The sequence below is a fragment of the Solea solea genome, chromosome 2 (assembly GCF_958295425.1).
Source record: "Solea solea chromosome 2, fSolSol10.1, whole genome shotgun sequence".
NCBI lineage: Eukaryota > Metazoa > Chordata > Actinopteri > Pleuronectiformes > Soleidae > Solea > Solea solea.
The window spans coordinates 3328295-3345646 of NC_081135.1; the positions used below are offsets into that span (position 1 = coordinate 3328295).

Genomic DNA, 17352 nt, shown 5'->3' on the forward strand with positions numbered 1-17352 from the left:
GCCACTATCCAATGACTTCTGTCTCACCATCACTTGACTTCTGGGGGCACTATAGAGCCCTGGGGCTACGAACCTTTGTGCCCTATGCCACTATCATATTTTTCCCCGAGGCGACCACCGTGCCAAATTTCAAGAGTTTTTATGCATGATCACCCCCTCAAAAATGAGTGCAACGTCGGAGAAAAGAGTCCTACAAGATTAAAAGTACAGTCTGACATTTTTTTCATGCTGCAAGGTCAGTTCAAGGCAGACGTTTAAAAGCAGCCACTTGATGGCAGTAGTGATGCGAGAAATTGACTCAACCAGTCTGTGGTGTTTGTGTGAGTGTGTGAGTGTGTGTATGTGATGGAGAGACTCAGAGTGTGGAGGGTTATTGAGGTCGTTGTGCGCCTGCTAGTGATGGGTGTGTGTGGGAGGACAGTAATAGGCTTCCTCAAAAAGTAAAGCTTGTGCTGTTGTAAAAAAAATAATATATATATATATATAAATAAAGAAAGAAATAATACAAAAAAAAAAAAAGGATAATAAAATCATAACATCTTGGCACTCTCAGCCCCGTCTGATATTCATGGGGAAATGTCTGCTGTTAATGGCTGTTGTACTGCGTGCTCCTTCATAATGAAGAGGGTTAACAGTGTCATGACCGTCAAGCGGCGTACTTCACTTTAAATGACACTCGCAGTTGGGATCCAGGGTGGGGGGGGTTTGACTTTTATTCTCCGATGCGTCTTCAGGAAATTGCAGGGAATTACCTCGGCGCTGACCTGCAGACATTAAAATCAGATGTTAATCGTCGGTTGTGGGCAAGTGGCAGTAGATGTTAGGTGGACGGCGTATTTCTGTCCATATTGTCAGTGGAAACTCAAGTTTCTACGGCGATTTATGTGCCATTTTCAAGCTATTTCAAAGACCTAATTCTCCACTTGTGGAACAAATAATCTTCTTACATAAAGCAGAAATAAGCAGCCCTCGATTAGCAATTAGTCGAGTATTTGTTTGGTCCATAAAAGGTCCGAAAATGTTGATCGGTGTTTTCCAAACCTTGAAATGATGATGTCTCGTTTTGTCCACAAACCAACCGCAACCAGTTTTAAGCAAGGAAACTTGAAAATGTTCACATTTTAGCAGCTGAAAAATCAGAAAGCTTGTTTTAATCATTAACAAAAAACCCTCTAAAGCTGGTTAATCGATGATAATAACATAATGTGCTTGAAAGGAAAGGACATTTTCTACCATTTCACCTTCATAATATCTTGTTTTTTTAACCTACTAAAGTGTTGATTGCAGGTTACGTAATAGAATCAGTTCAAACATGCTTTTATCCACAGCCTTTATACATTTACACCGGCCATTAAATGATCTCAGTCTAATGTTGACGACTAATGAATGCCAGGAACATGTAGAGCTTCATTCAGAGCTCATTTTCTACTCAATTACCATCAATATAAAGAAAAAGCACGGATGTTATGGTGTCCGGTCAACTGCCGGGGCTTTTTTTTAGCCTCTTACGTTTCCTGCTGCTGTGATGCTACAGAAGAACCAGATGCCCTGAGGAGGCAACTTGGCCTCATGTCCTCCCCTAGACTCTTTTGAGATTATGGGCTTTTATGAACCTTAAAAAAAAAATTCTCACCCCTGCTCACCATCACTTATTTTGCATGTTCTCCGGGTTCTCCGCTTTCCTCCCACAGTCCCAAAACATGCAGAGGTTAATTGGACACTCTAAATTGTCCTTCACGTTTTCTAATAGGCCTTTCGCCCGATGTCAGCTGAGATGGGCAGCCTCATGTGGAGGATAAAGCGTGAGAGACGAATGAATAAGTGAATGAGTACTGTGCTTCAGGAACCACTGTTGATGTCTGACTTAAATGTTTAGAGTAAGAACAGTATGTAAGAAGCATTCAGGCGTTCAATTTGCTTCAGTTCCCACAATAAGCAGCAGAGAGACCCCACAGCTGATTATTTATGCAGTCATCGAGTCGGCAGTGGATGGAAGACTGCAGTATACGTTTCATTTCAGTCTCACACAAAATACAAAAGACTTGTGTGTTTTTTCTGCAGTATCGGGCAGACTTTAGTGCCACTTGCTTCAGAAGTTCACTTTATTGTGCTGTAATTGGGTGTCTTAAGGGAAATTAATTCCCATTTTCTCCAACTCGGCTTGTAACATTTCGATAAATGTTTCCTGCCCAATTTCATTGTCATTTTAATATTATTATATTTAGGTGACAAATCTAAATTCTCACATTTTGGCTTGTGGCCATTTGAATCCTTCTTGTGACCCCGTAAATGAAAAAATAGTTTGAGCAGTGCTGCAATTAACGATTATTGTTATAATCAATTAATGGGTTTGGTTTTTTTGGTCCATTAAATGTCCAAAAATGTTGATTGGTGTTTCCCCAATTGTCCGGTTTTGTCCACAAACCTTAATTATTATAATTTTTTAATGATTTATTTGTTATATGGAGCAAATAAACCTGGCAATATTCACATTTCAGAAGCTAAAACATCAGGGTATGGAAGAGTATTAGGGCCACATGTAAAAAATGAAAAATCTGAGATTAAAGTCAGAATTCTGAGGAGAAAAAGTCAGAATTATGAGGAAAAAACCTCAACATTCTGTGTAAAAAATTCTGAATTCTGAGATTGAAGTAAGAATTCTGAGGTTAAAGTCAGAATTCTGAGAAAAATAGTCAGAATTCTGCAGAAAAAAGTCTGAATTTAATCTCAGAATTCATGCTGTTATAATTTTTTTTTTTTTACATGTGGCCCTAACACTCTTCCATATCAGAAAACTTGTAAGTTAAAATAAAAACACTTAAACCTCTTAATCAATCAATCAATCAATCAAGTCATTGATTAAATTGTTGGAACTTGAAGTTTTAGTCGTGGAATAAAATACGTATTCAAATAAGAAAATATAGATACTTTTTTATAATAAAAGATGAAAAATACCCTACAGATGGTTGTGTGTATGTTTTCAAAGCTGCAAAGTCCTCTGTGCTGTACGAGGCGGTGAAACAAGCTTCACTTTTCACTCGGTGCCATTAAAACTTGCAGACTCTCGGTCTAAAATGACTGAGCTGTGACGTGTCAGTGTGTAAGTGAGCAGAAAAGCGGGTGACAGGTCACAGGTTAAAAGATGAGACGGGTGTTCTGAGATCAGGACCACCAGAGTCAAGTCTGAGTCAGACTCCAGGCCACAGAGAGTCACGTTATTGGCAGGAGGAGTGAGAATCATTTCTGTTTCTCAGCTCAGCAACAACTCTGCGGCTTCTAGAAAACTGAAACCTAACTGCACGAGGGATGGATCCATACCATGTTTTCATCATACGATCGCAGACGTTAACAGACATCAAGGTATCTATCGATACCGATGTCCGTCCAAGTCAGTATTTTTATAAGATTACACTCATCTGTTTGACTTTTTTTCTATGTTTTCTCACTACATGACATTTATGTTGTAGTTTTTACAAATTACTCTCATCTGTTTCCCCCTTTTTCTTCAGTTTTCTCTGTATTCCACATGTCTATTGTTGTTTTTTCAAATTCCACTCATCCGTTTAAATTATTTTCTTCAGTTTTCTCAATGTACCACGTATTTATTGATATTATTACAAATGACACTCATCTGTTTTACTTTTTCCTACTGTTTTCTCAGTATTCCTAATATTTATTGTAGCTTTTACAAAATTGCACTCATCTGTTTTCCCTTTTTTTCTTTTTTTTCCTCACTATACCACACAAATATTGATATATTACAAAATTGCACTCATCTGTTGGCCCTTTTTTTTCTTTTTTTTCCTCACTATACTACACAAATATTGATATATTACAAATTACACTCATCTGTTTGCCCCTTTTTCTTCTGTTTTCTCACTACACCACATAGATCGGTCAATATCACACATCATCTGATACCCATGTTAGTCCAATTCAGTCTTTTTTTACAAAATTTCACTCATCTCTCTGGCTTTTTTTGGTTTGTTTATTATCTAAATATAGGTCCACGTAGCTGACTGCACTCGCTTATATTTACTCTATCTCTTTACAGAGTCTAGTATTCTGTGGAGTTCCTGTTTTATTTTGTATCCGTCCTTGTTTACACCTTCACTTCCTCCAGTTTCTTGTATAAATACGTTCGCCTGTGTGTATAATTCACACCTGTTTCTTGTTTTCTCACTTCCCGGTCACAGATTGTCTCGTTTAATCCTTGTGTTCTCCCTTTGATTGTTGATCTTTGTAAATTACCCTTGTGCCTTTTGTTTTTGATTATTTTGTCTGTCACTGCCTTTATATTCTGAACCTTTACAGTTGTTGTTCTTTTTTACCTGCTCTTACCTCGTAATCCTGTTGTCCTGCACTTGGTTCCAAGATTGCAACTGTCACAGGAGTATTTAAGTATTTAATTTGTATTAAAATGTCTTAAATCCCTCTTTCAAAAAGTCCTGAAAATGTTAATACATAGGAAATAGGCTTTTATGTATAATTGGTATAATTTATCAAATGCCTCTTGCAGTAACATCACGCAGATTAGGACAGCGGAACCAATAAAACAGATACCGATAAGTAGAAGTTGATATTCTAACTTTTGCACTGGACCCAAAAAGTCACATTTTATGTTGAAATAAACACCTGGGCAAAGTTGTCTCTAACTAATGTGTTTTGGGCAGCTTTGTTGTTTGTGTTTCTTGTAAAATTGGTCTTAAATTTCACACTTAAGTGGCACTTAAAAAGTCTTAAATTGAAGTTGCTTTAAGCTGTAGGAACCCTGTTATACGTTAAAGAAATACAGCTTTTTGCACGCTTCTAAAAAACGTCTTGGTTATTTTCTTGAATCCCATTTTCTCTGATGTAAAAAAAAACACACCCATACTAATAATATCACAGTATTAGTAACGTTACATGTATTATTTATCTCTCAGATAATTGTTCTTTGCTGCTGCGGCATAATTTAAACCAACATAATTCCTCACAAATTGCTAATCTATTTAATGAACCTATAATTGCGACATTTGTTTATCTGTGCTTACGATTATAATCTTCTTTTTCCCTGTCTCTTGTTCACACTGAGGCTCCAGATTTTGATGGAAATATGAAACCACAAAAATGAAACCTCCATTGATCTGGATTTGTTTTTTTTTGTTTGCTCCCAACCTCAGCACCTCAGCGTTTGATGGAACAGTACCGTGAACATCTGTGAGCCGAGCAGCTGCAGTGTGAAGCCGGTGCGGCAGGCTCAGACGTATACGAGCGGACAGCTGTCACGGTGGCTTTCACGTCAACCCCTCTCTGCCTTTGTTTGCTCGGGCAGTGTCAGGACGCCGCACAGTGTTTCCTGTCCACGATTTAGTTTCTCATTTACCTCAATTGTATTGAATTTGTTCGACTGAGTCTTGTTTTGTTTCAGTGCAGGGAGGAGGAGGAGGAAGAGGAGGAGGAGGAGGCTGGACGATTGCTGCGCTTCATCATTTTCATGACTACAGTTGAATGGTAAGTCTAATAGAAAAAGTAATTCAAAATATTCAATATAGTTTAAAGTTCAATTTAGCGTTTGTCAAAACATTATGTTTTAATTAACATGTAAACATGTAGAATATGGACAACGGCAACACTGTGGAGTTTGAAATGGTTACTGCAATCCCACAATTGTTGTCAATGAAGCCTGTATTTCAATTGAACACAATTCCTTACTCTCGCATGGTCATTTTAATGTCTTCAGATCATACGTTTTGTCACAAATTCATGGTTAGATAAGTAAATACAACATTCAAAGGTGGTTCAAATATGACAAATAAGACGTTTAAATGTGGAAAATATCCTGAATATGAGTTTGTGAGTTTGTGCACTCAGAGGTAGAGCATCATGGCCGCAGAGAAAGCACCACATTTACGTCCTGAAGTTATTATTTTCTGCACAAGAGGCGCACACAGGTTCTGCAACCTTTAGTATTAAAAGAGCCATTTTTGTCCCCGTCTCCACCCAAATAAATGTAATCTGGGGCCACAAAACCTTCATAAAATGAAGATAACATCATGTATGAAGTTTTATATATAGATATACTATATATAAATACAGAGAAATGATTTGGATTTTGAATAATTCATGCTTGACAAAACCCTGCTGGCATAATTATGTGGATCCAAAGACGGACAGGACGTCTCTTAATGTCCAAATGCTGGTAACGTCTCTCCACATTTCAAACACAAGTTCGTTGTCTGTGTTCTGGGACGCTTTCATTATCGCAACTCTGGATTTCACAACAGGTCACTATTGAATTTTTATTCAAAAAATCTTCACATTCTGAAGGGAAAAATCCAAAAACTTTCCATAATGTCCAACTGGAAAGACTAATAAATAAAATCCCACAAAAGATGCCATCAGTTCTACTTCCAAAACACTTTTGAACCACACAAATAAACTGAATTTAGTGGATGAAGTATTAAGCCACTTAAATTTATAGCCTTGATCCCTAAAAGAACAAGTGTTCACTTTGAAAGAAATAAAATAAAGATAAACATCATTTTTACAAAGCTGCAGGGAGCCACTGCAGAGGCGTTGAAGAGCCACATGGTTGCAGACGAGAATGGACACCATTTATTTTGTTGTCATTTTTATTTCATCACATTTCTCTTATGATAAAACAAGGGAACTGTGCACATCTACCTTTGAGACAGTTCTCACCCCGTCAACAGGGTCCAAGGTGTGCAAAGCATTTGATTAAGGAGAAAGAGAAATATTACTGAAGCCTGGTCTTTGTTAAACCAGTGTAGCTACAACATTTCTTACATATATCAATTTTAAATAAACAAATAATAATTTACTGACAACTGAAAACTTTAATTCTGGGATTCCCCAAGGAATCACCTTGGGTACTCCCCGGGTTTTATTTTAAAAAACCTTTCCAGTCAGACCTTGTCTACATATTTATATATATGTATATAAATGTATGTATATATATATATATATATATATATATATATATGTATATTGTGCAGGCATTATGCATTTTCAAACATCTTAAGCACATTACAAGCGTGTTGCATGCCATTCTGTTCCTATAATCACATTTGGAAGTGACATGCATCATTACCAGGGGAGGAAAATGAACATGTTTCATCCACCGGCCACAATGGTCGATGCCTTCCAAATTTTTTTTTTGCCTAACGCGGTTTCTCCAGCCAAGTGTGGAGCAAAACAGTCTCAGCAGGGAGGGAAGGTTACTGACGTCTCCCTGCAGGCTGCATACAGTACAGGCTGGTGGTAATTATTATTATTTTATTTGTTTTTATTTTTAAACAGATTAGTGTTTGCAGACTGTATATCTGCTTTTCCCATTGTATATCGATTCACATGAAGCGATCAGGGGGATAATGTATTGATTTCTGTGCTTAAGTCATGTGCTATATTCAGTATAATCTCGCCACGCGGATAAAGAGCAGACTGCGCTAATGCTGGACATGTATAATTAATTATTAAAAAATCAATCAAGGCTGAGTGAGTGCCGTGTTTGTACGTCCCTGGTGGATTATGATGATAATTACCGTGAGATGAGAAAGCACTGGAGACAGCACATCAGCAGAGGTGATGTGTCACTAACTCGGCTAATTACAGCAAAATATTGCTTTCCCCAGACGCGCCGACACCCGGCGACCTCCGTCAGACGCTAACATGTGGAAGAGACGACGAGGATGTTCCATCGCGGAGGAGAATTACACGTTTCTGCTGTGGCAGGTACACAAGTCTTCTCTTTCGTGATGTGGGAAACAACATTTCCCATTGTGAACTCTGGATTTCACAACTGGTCACTGAAAGATAAGCAAACATTTCAACAAAAGCTCAGATCTTAATGCATTTTTATTCAAAAAATCTTCTCATTATAGAAGGAAAAATCCAAAAACATTGCATAATGTCCAACTGAAAAAAAAGACACAAATTATGCCTTCATTTCTACTTCCAAAACACAATCTGAAATATTTAAGCAGTCAATGACCTTAGTTATTGAAAAAAACAAATAGCTTTTACTTTTAAAAGTAAAATTTAATTTTTCAGGAAACAGAAAAAGTGGTGATTGTGCAGCTGTTTCATCTCAGAGCAAATTGCTCATTCTCTGAAGCCTTTTCTTTTCGTTTTTGTTGGACAAATCATTTATTTTGTATCATCCTGGCACAGTGAAGCTGCAGCTCTGCACAAAAATCCTTCACCAGCAGCTACAAACTGTTGCTTTCAGAGCTCTGTGTTTATTATATGATCATCCACGCAGTAAGAATAGTTCATTTTGGTCTTAACTTCTATGACGTTACCATTTTAGTTTTTATTTATTTATTTTAATTTGTTTTTATTTACAGCGTGAGACACAAATTAGGCTATGTATGAAAGTTAAACATTCATTATGCTGTTAGTCTAATGGTCATTAGGGTTATTTATTATTATTTATGTTCTTTAGTCAGTTTTATGCACATTTTGCACTTTAAATAATTTCTTATATTTGATTCAAGGATGGTTTGTTGATCCGTCCTCATACATTTTTAAAAGGGCATCTTTTGTTTGGTTCTTATGACCTTTTTGCATCTTGCACCCGGCAAATGCTCCTCCATATTACAAAAAACACTAAAAACTAAACTAAAACTAAGCATTTACAAAAAAATAAATACTAGCAAACTAGCAAACCAAAAAACTAATTAAAACCAACTCATTTCAAAAACAAAAAGTCAAAACAAACAAGAAATAAAACTAGCTAGTACAATTTGGCACGTTTTTCGTCCCACAATAAGACGAGATGGACGCCAAATCCAAAAATGTCAGCTTCCTGTTGAGTCGAGGTCATGGTCCCAGTGGGATTTTTTGTTCGTCTCGGGCCGAACTGCGTTCCCACCAAATTTCGTGAAATTTGCCACAACTAAGTTTCGGCCCGCTCCATAGGCTTTTGACCTGAGGGGGCACTACTGAGCCATTTTGCATTGGTCTTTCCGCATTTCCATTATTTTATCGAATTATTCGCCAGTTCTGATTTGCGTGCCAATTCTTTGTCCATTTTCACGCACGTTTGGGGGAAAAATAATAATAATTCCTACAATTACAATAGGTCCTCACACCACTGTTATAAAACTACACCAAACTATCATATCCTTGGTGTTAGTCAAGTAGCACTAGTTGTCTCAGGGCCATTTTCATATCAAGCATATATTTATGTATATAGTGTATTATTATTTTTTTAAATGCATCTTTGCAATAACTTTTTGTTTCTTCAACAATTTCCAAAACTCCCTCAGTGCATGAAAGTCAGCGTCAAACCCACGCCTGCAAAAACTGCAGGTACTTTTTTCTTTTTTTTCTTCCCTCTCTCTCTCTCTCTCTCCTCGGCATCTGATAAACAGCTCAGCCTGATGTGGTTCAGCTGTGATACGTATTACAGAGTATAAAAGATATGTGCGCTCCGTCACCGTGACCTTTACTCCCCCCCCCCCCCCCCCCCCCCCCTCTCCATGCATAAACCTCCACACTGAACCCACAGCCACCCCACCCAACCCAACCAAACCAAACCAGCAGGGCTGCCTGGACTTCAAAGGAGAAAGACTGGCGCGACACCAAAGTCATGCACACAACACTCGACACAGACTCTTTTTTTACCTGCTCTTTCACTTGGCCGTTTCCACCGTTGTCTCCCCATATCAACATTTACATGTAGCAACACACAGAGATGTTGTGACCATCTTTGATGCCGTTGATTGTATACTAACTATTGCTGTACGCGGTAAAAAGAGTTAAGTTCTTCGACTCAAAAGCTCTCCACCCAACTGCGTTCTCACGTCCTCGGCCTCTTCATCACAGTTTGACGTTCTCCTTCGCTCTCCTTGATTCTCACCCTCATTTGTTATTCCCTCTCTGGATTCTCCCACTCTCCCAAGAGGAATCAGAGGAAGGTGAAGGCAACGTCTGGGACAAGAAGCGGCTTGTTTGGCGCTGTATCTGCTTGTGCAAATAAGGCCAAAGTTGGCACTGCACAGTTTGAAGCCTGTCAAGGCCTCCAGAGTGATACGCATAGCCACCAAACTTTCTAATCTTCAACTCTAACGTCGAATCAATCCTGCTCAGACAAGATCAGCATCCTTGAGCTGTGGACAAAACCCAGTTGGAAGCTAGAGATCCTCAAGGGGAAATGGTCCTGGATAGGGCACACACTTAGGAAGCCGCCATCCATCAAGGCAGACGAACAGGGCAGATGAAAGAGAAGGAAGGCCTTAAAAACAGCTGGAAAAGGGAGTTTAAGCAGCAACTGGCGTGTTTGTGTCAGTGTCATTCTCTTAAATAGGTAAATACATATATAATATACAATATTTGAAACAAAGCATGAACATGGTGGGTGTATCGGAGTGAGCGTTATCATAAATAACTGTAGTACTATGAGTTATTTAATGGTTATTATTGGTACTTTTAATCATAGTAGTTTTATGAAAAACTCCTGTTCCTGTGTGAACTGCAGTTTGCACCACAACACAACTCTTTTTTTTCTTTTTTTTTTCCTCCCCCTGCTGCTGTTGGTGGAGCAGGACAACAGGGAGACTTTTTGTCCTTTTTTACTGGGATCAATCGCTCCATAGATGACGCCCACCCGGCCAGGCCTCTCCGTGGGCAGCCAGCAGCCCAGCAGCCCAGTAGCCCGGGTCTGGCCCCGCCCGGGCCCTCCTCCGGCCCCCGCAGCACTGCAGGGCCGGCACAGCAGGAGAGCTGCACTTTAGCTGACACTCCGGTGAAGTTACAAATCACAGCAGAGAGGGGGGGCGGGGGGGGGACGCAGCACTTTCTTATACTGTGCTTTGGTTCCCTGTTAAAGGAGAGATCATTATACCTGGAGGATGTCAGGGGGAGAGAAAGTGGGGCATGTGAATTTTGCTGCTATTATGAAAACAATGGCATCAATATAGTTAACCCTTAGAAAACAGTGCATTTAGGCTTCTTTTTCCCATCACTATGTTAAAACGTATATATTACAGAGAGTGTCTTATATCCTTTTCCCTATTTCTTTCATTTTCACCGTCAATATAAACACACACATTTGGAAATATGGCGAAGATTCAAAGTGCGTTTGGCTCGTTTTCTATGAACAACAATAAAAGAAAAAACAGTCTATTTGGATTTGAATGATTCTCCACCATTATCCCGCTGCAAACGCCGCCCACTTTTTCCCTCTTTTATTTGAGCAGCGCCACCGCGAGGAGACATGAAGTAGTGACGCCCGGCGAGTGAAATTGGCAGGGACTGTTTTACTTTAGAGCGACGTCATTTATTTATTCATTAAAATAGCGATATTTGCCCTGTAGTATAGATTATAACCAAGTGTACCGCATGTTTTGACCCACACCTACAATCTACCCACTGATGACGTCACAAACACACAAAAAAAAACGGTTACACTTTATTTTAATAGTCCATTGTTGACTCTTATTAGTAATCAACACATGTTCAGTATCATGTCAACAGAGACTCAGTTGCCAGTAGTTGATGAATATGTGGATCATGTCAATATATGATCACGGGTTTGATCAATTCTTAGTTGATTATCTGCGTTTATTGTCAAGTAAACATCAGTTGACTATTAGTTGGTTTGAACACTAGAAGGGAAACTACACTTGTATCTGTAAATGTGTGTTTACGTCTAATAATAAAACGAAAAAACAGTTGAGAACAATAGATATGAACCTGATTACGTGTTGACGTTCTCTACACATCTAGAAAGTGTGTATGTTAAATGTTGTGGAGAATTTAATTTAGTTTCTGAGCATCACATCACATGTGCCTGTCCTCACTTACTCCATGGACTCTGTTAACCTGCTGTTGCTGTGGTAACAAAGTACAGTAGGTGAGAGCGAGTGTAGTCAGTGATAATGTCGTTTGACAGTGCAATATAATATATATATGTATATATATATAAATATGCAATAATCGCTAATCTAAACTGATTATAGCCACATTACTCAGTCTTTTATGTGTACTTGTAGTGAATAAGAGGAGTATAAAGTTCATTTTGTACAATAACAATGTAAGGAAATGAAAACAGTAGTCGTTTAGTACTGCTGTGTGTAAATTAAACTTACTGGTCATTCACAGTCGTATAACTCTCGTAAGTGAAACTTTTTAAGTTCCAGTTAGTCACGGTTATACTCTTCCTACATCCCTTTAATAAAGCGGGAAGGAAGGACGAAACACTGACCGCTGAACGTCTGTGGAAACTCTGAGCTTGTGCTCTGGAGGAAAACCCTCAAAAAAGCAAAAAAAAAAGTTGCATCTGTGTTGTTGCTGCTGCTGTTGTCGAGTGAAAACCACAGACCATGACAGAGAAAGAGAGGTTTTTAGAAGGAAGTTAGAGCATACGGATGGTTGTAACACCTTCAGGCCTCATGGTTTAATTCCTTGTTTGGTTCAGCAGAGACGACGCGAGAGGTTTCGTTTGATCCCCACTGGATTTAAAATGCAAGTCACAGACATAGTTTTTATTATTTTAGTGTCTAATGGGTGCTGTGTAAGGCCGGTCATGATATTTTGTTGATTTGTACACTTTTGGTGAGTTCAAACCTTTTTGCATCAACATTGCAGTTCTGAAGAGACACGCCTGCACCAGGGTTTCACATGGGGCGTTAATGATCAGTATTTTGTCGCTGATTTGTTTTCGAGAGGCCTACGAAACACAAAACAGCTCATCATGAAACTCCAAAACTCTCCAGTGAAACCAGAACTTGGTCTATTTCTGTCTGTTTCACGTCACACTTGACAACAGTCCTGTCTGCTGCTTCTCTGCAGATATCAGTGGATGATATCTGCTATTTAATTAAAGGCAGATATAAATCCTTTATTTCCTCTGTGTGTTTGCTCGGCCCCGTTGTCTCCGTCTCATCACCAGTGTGTGTACATTATTCGTCAGGCGCGCGTGCATCCCCGCGTTTAATGTCACCAAGAAGACAAATCCCAGTGCGTTCATTGTGCTCGGGCGATTAAAGCGGTGCCGGTTGTGATGTGCTGCAGGTACGTGGGCAGCGCGATGTGGGTACTTGTGCGTGAGGAGCCCTAAGTTGCAGAGGTTTTTTTTCTAATTGAGTCAGGGACTTATGCTGGCAAGGTAGGCGTGCGAGTGTGTGTGGGGGGGGGGGGGGGGTTGGGGGGGTAGACTAATCCCAAGCTGCTGTTGTTTTTCGTGCCTGCTGGCTTGAGATCAAAAACTTAACAGCAATAATCATGCAAAATGTGTGGCTGCACTTCAAAGCTCGCCTCAACTTTGCGCACACCCTTGTAGCTCGCATTGTTTCATCATTTTCCTCCTCTCTTCTCCCCCGACTAAATTCTGTGTTAATCTTTTGACACATGACGGTTTTAAAGGTGATCTGATTGTTGTGACCTTTTCCTCAGCAGCCTGAAATTAATGTATTGAACAGATTAATCACACATACAGAGTTGAGGTGTTTTTTTTTTTTTTGTCACACACACACACACGCACACACACACACGCAGCACACTGAGGAGCGGACGGTTTCTCTCTGACTGCAGTGTGTGGTCGTGGCGGAGGGAGCGTCAGCCTCCGCCTGGCTGCAGCAGACATGTCAGACGTCAGCAGCAATCTCAGGGTGAGGATGATGTGGGCGGCAGTGAGGGTCGCTGAGGCCCATACGTGGCCAAAATGGGCAAATCCCCTCCACGTCAGCCCACGGTCTGTCAGCAGGGAGCTGCAGGGCTTCCCACTTAGGCTTTAAAGGTGCAGCGCAAAGCATATCAAGAGCAGCAACAGCAAAAAAAAAAAAAACTCCACTGCATTAATGACGCTCGGCCTACTTTGTTCTGAATCCACTGCTTTCACAAGCCAGTAAATGGTGCACATTTAAATATGACCTTTGTAGAAGAGTTCATAAAAGTTTTCTCTCCATCGTTTGGGTTCCCCTTGCACAAAATTTCAGGATTTTGATGGGTTTTGTCAGACCTGAGGGAGTGTTTGTGTGTATACAGCAGCAGAGGAGGAGCATTTATCCCATCAAACTTTGTGTTTTCAGTCAAAAATGTAGCCTCTTTTGACCCAGTGAAAGCACAGACAGGAGTTTAACTCATTCGTGTCCAAATTCCCCCAGAATAACCCCACCCACATATTCAGTTTCAGCGAACACATTTCCGCAAAAACGCTTAAAAACAAAATTCAAAATTAAAAAAAAAAAAAAAAAAAGGCCTCATGACCATCACCGCCACAGAATGTGTGACAACAACGTGTCTTTGGCAAATTTTAGTCATAGAAAAGGTGTTTTTTCTTTTTTAGCATTGGTTAAATATGAGTCAAAGGCAAAGCACTTATTCACTAAATGACCAGATCAAAGTTTGTTGTCAGGTAGAAAAGAAAGAAACACACAGCGTATCTAATGGGGCAGACCTTGAGCAGATAATATTCCGACTCAGAGAAAGAAAAAAGAAAGAAAGAAAGAAGCGTGTGATTCAGCCCTGAGTTAAACCTGCTCATTGTCTCACTTTTTAACCTTTTTATCGACGCAACCGCAAGGCCGTGCTTCCACAGAGCGAGCCCACTGTCAAGGAGGATGAGTCATGATCGACATCATGTGTCACTGCGTCGTGATAAAATGAGACACTTGAAATCCTTCACCTTTTTCTTGAGTGTGAGTGTTTCTCAGGGTTATACTGTACGTCCTTTTTCAACATTAGAGTACAGAGAAAATTAACCACGAGTCATTTGTAAGTGAACAAACCAGAGACGGTGTATTAAAACGGTAGCAGTTAGCGCCACCGGGGGGGCGACTCCAGTAGTTGCAGAAATAAGTCAGGTTGAATGGGAAGGTCCATGGGAAAATTAGCTTCTTATTTCTTTCTTTGATTTATAACATGAGTAGAAAATTTAGTAGAAACTAGTTGCTTGTTTTGCAACCAGAATATTATTAAGTCTATTTTCTTTATACACTGTGATGGATCAAAGTTAATTAACTTACAGGCAGAGAATAACAATTTTTACAAAATGAAATGTACAAGGCTCTCAAAAAGAACTTTGTTGTATTCACTATATCATCTCCCCGTCTTTGTCGTGTCCCCCTTATTTCTGCTCTTGTGCGTGACAAGTTTCCTCCTCGCGGAGGTGATTTCTTTAACGTGAAGCAGCAGCAGACTTTTCCACGCTGGCACATTGTGCAGGCAGCAGGGGCCCCTATAGCTGCTCCTACAGTGGAGACGCTGCAGTAAAGTTTCACACACTGCAGGAACACTGCAGTCTCTATCTGTATGTCACATAACCTCCGCCTACACGCACACAACACCCACACACATCCTTGCCCAAAACACCCACACACGAGTGTACTGTGTGCAAAGACACACACGTACGCACACACACACACACACACACACACACACACACATCGCCCCTATACACAGTCCCCACCCACGCAGGCACACACGTGTTCAGTCAGACATAAGCTGCTCATACCATCCCACACTTTCTCAACAGACACAAAGTAAGACAAACCAGGGAGGCTTGTGCAAACACACCAGCTTGAGTTCCCCACACACACACACACACACAAATCCTCCCAATACACACAAGCTGTGGCCTTGTACAGCACCCGTAAATCCCCCCCCAAAAAAATTAAATATATTGTGCTTTTATAGACATTTGCTGCTTTCACAACTCTTATTTTCCCTTCCACTGAAGTCACATCCACGCCCGACTGCCACCCAAAAACAGCAACACAACACTGGGCGGAGTAGACAATAGACTTCTTCTTCTTCCTCTTCTTCTTCTTTTTCTTATGAGTGAAAATGTTTAAACTCCTGCTCTTGGCATCAGAGTCGCCCTGTAGCCCAAATGGAAAGGGACACTCCACTGACAGGCACTATAAGCGCCTGGAGACTGAATCATGCCGCTTTCTTTCTTTCTTTATTTTTTTGGAGGAGAAAAAAAGAGGAACTTGGATGAAAAGATCGGCTTTTTTAGAGCGTAAAGTGTTGAGGATGTGGGCTGGTGGGAAGGGGAAGAAGAAGAAGAGAGAGAGAGAAGGAGGGAGGGAGGAGACAGACGGGAGGGAGAAGGGGAGAAGGGGAGCAGAGCGGCGTGGGCGCTCTGACAGGGCGAGGGGCTGACAGGCCCAGGCGTGGGCGTGTCATTGAAATGTGTTTCTACTCCGGGGGGGAGGGAAGGGGGAGGGGGGAGGGGTGGAGGTCGAGGAGACGAGGGAGGGAAGTAAAAAGTTGCAGGGAAAAAGGAGGAGAAGAGACAAGTAATCCACTGCAGGAATGAAATGAACAGGCATCTCCTCCTGAAAAGTGAAATTTAAAGAGGCTCTTTGCCAAATGAGTTTGATGGTGCATGTGTGTGTGTGAGTGTGAGTGAAGGAGGACACAAATAAATAATGAAATGAAAAGAGACGCCTACTCTTTGAGAATGATTGACAGGGTGGCATGAAAGCAGACTGCTGATGTCAACTCTTCCCATTATAACAGATAAAGTGAAGTGCTCTCTCTTTTTTTGGTGGAAATAATGTTTCAAAACCTTAATCTTTCATGTGTGTTTATGTCTTTAATTATTATTATCATTATTATTATTATTATTATTATTGTGGTGATAGCGGCTCCCTATGGTAACGTGTACATCAGACACCGATACAATGAAATAAGGCTGAGCGAGTTCAGTCGGAGTAAGAGAATAATGAGATTAACGGCTTAAAGAGAAATGATGCAGAGTCGTTTGTAATCCTCTGAGACTCTGGAAACTTAGTTTATCTTGTGTTACATGAGGTAAACAAGGAGAAGTGTTTACATGAATCTGACCAGGGTTCCCCTTGACATTGGCTGCGGGTCTTGAACGGGCTTGTGTTCTCTTATCAGAGACACACCTTGTCGCATGTCGTCCTCACCTCCCAGGGGCCTGAGTTTTAGGCGCTGTTAACTTCAAAAAACATTGACGTGTCCTCTTTGAAAAATAGAGGGGAGGGGGGGGAAGCTACTGTATTAATAGGTTTTCCACTTGCATGCACAGAAACCTCTGAGAGAATCACACTGTGCCGACTATTTCTGGGTCTTTCACTTCTTTCTTTACCAGGTGGTTACTTTATATTTTCTGGACATGGTTACAATGTGTGACTCGAGCCGACTTTTGTCTTCTGCAAAAACAATCACATAAATAAATCCTCCGTGCGGAGAAGAAGCAGCGGGAGTGTAAAGAAGCAAGGGCAGTGGTGTAAAAAAAAAAAAAAAAAAAAATTGGTAAACTGGGAAACTGGGACTTGTGGGAACACGCAGCCTGGGTGTCGACCTACCTCAGAGTGTGGGTGGACATCCTATTTCCTGCTGGCGCTCTCGTTTTAATTTGCTCTACTTTGG

The 17352-nt window shown here is 40.4% G+C and overlaps 1 protein-coding gene across 1 annotated transcript in view; it reads left to right on the forward strand.

The window, feature by feature from the left end:
• Window positions 1-5166: 5166 nt before the first annotated feature.
• Window positions 5167-17352, forward strand: part of LOC131455388 (NGFI-A-binding protein 1-like) — a 34221-nt gene continuing 22035 nt past the window's right edge. The window contains exons 1-2 of the mRNA XM_058622984.1: window positions 5167-5493; window positions 7635-7734. The gene's annotated coding sequence lies outside the window, so the exon portion shown is untranslated. The remainder of the gene's footprint in view (window positions 5494-7634; window positions 7735-17352) is intronic.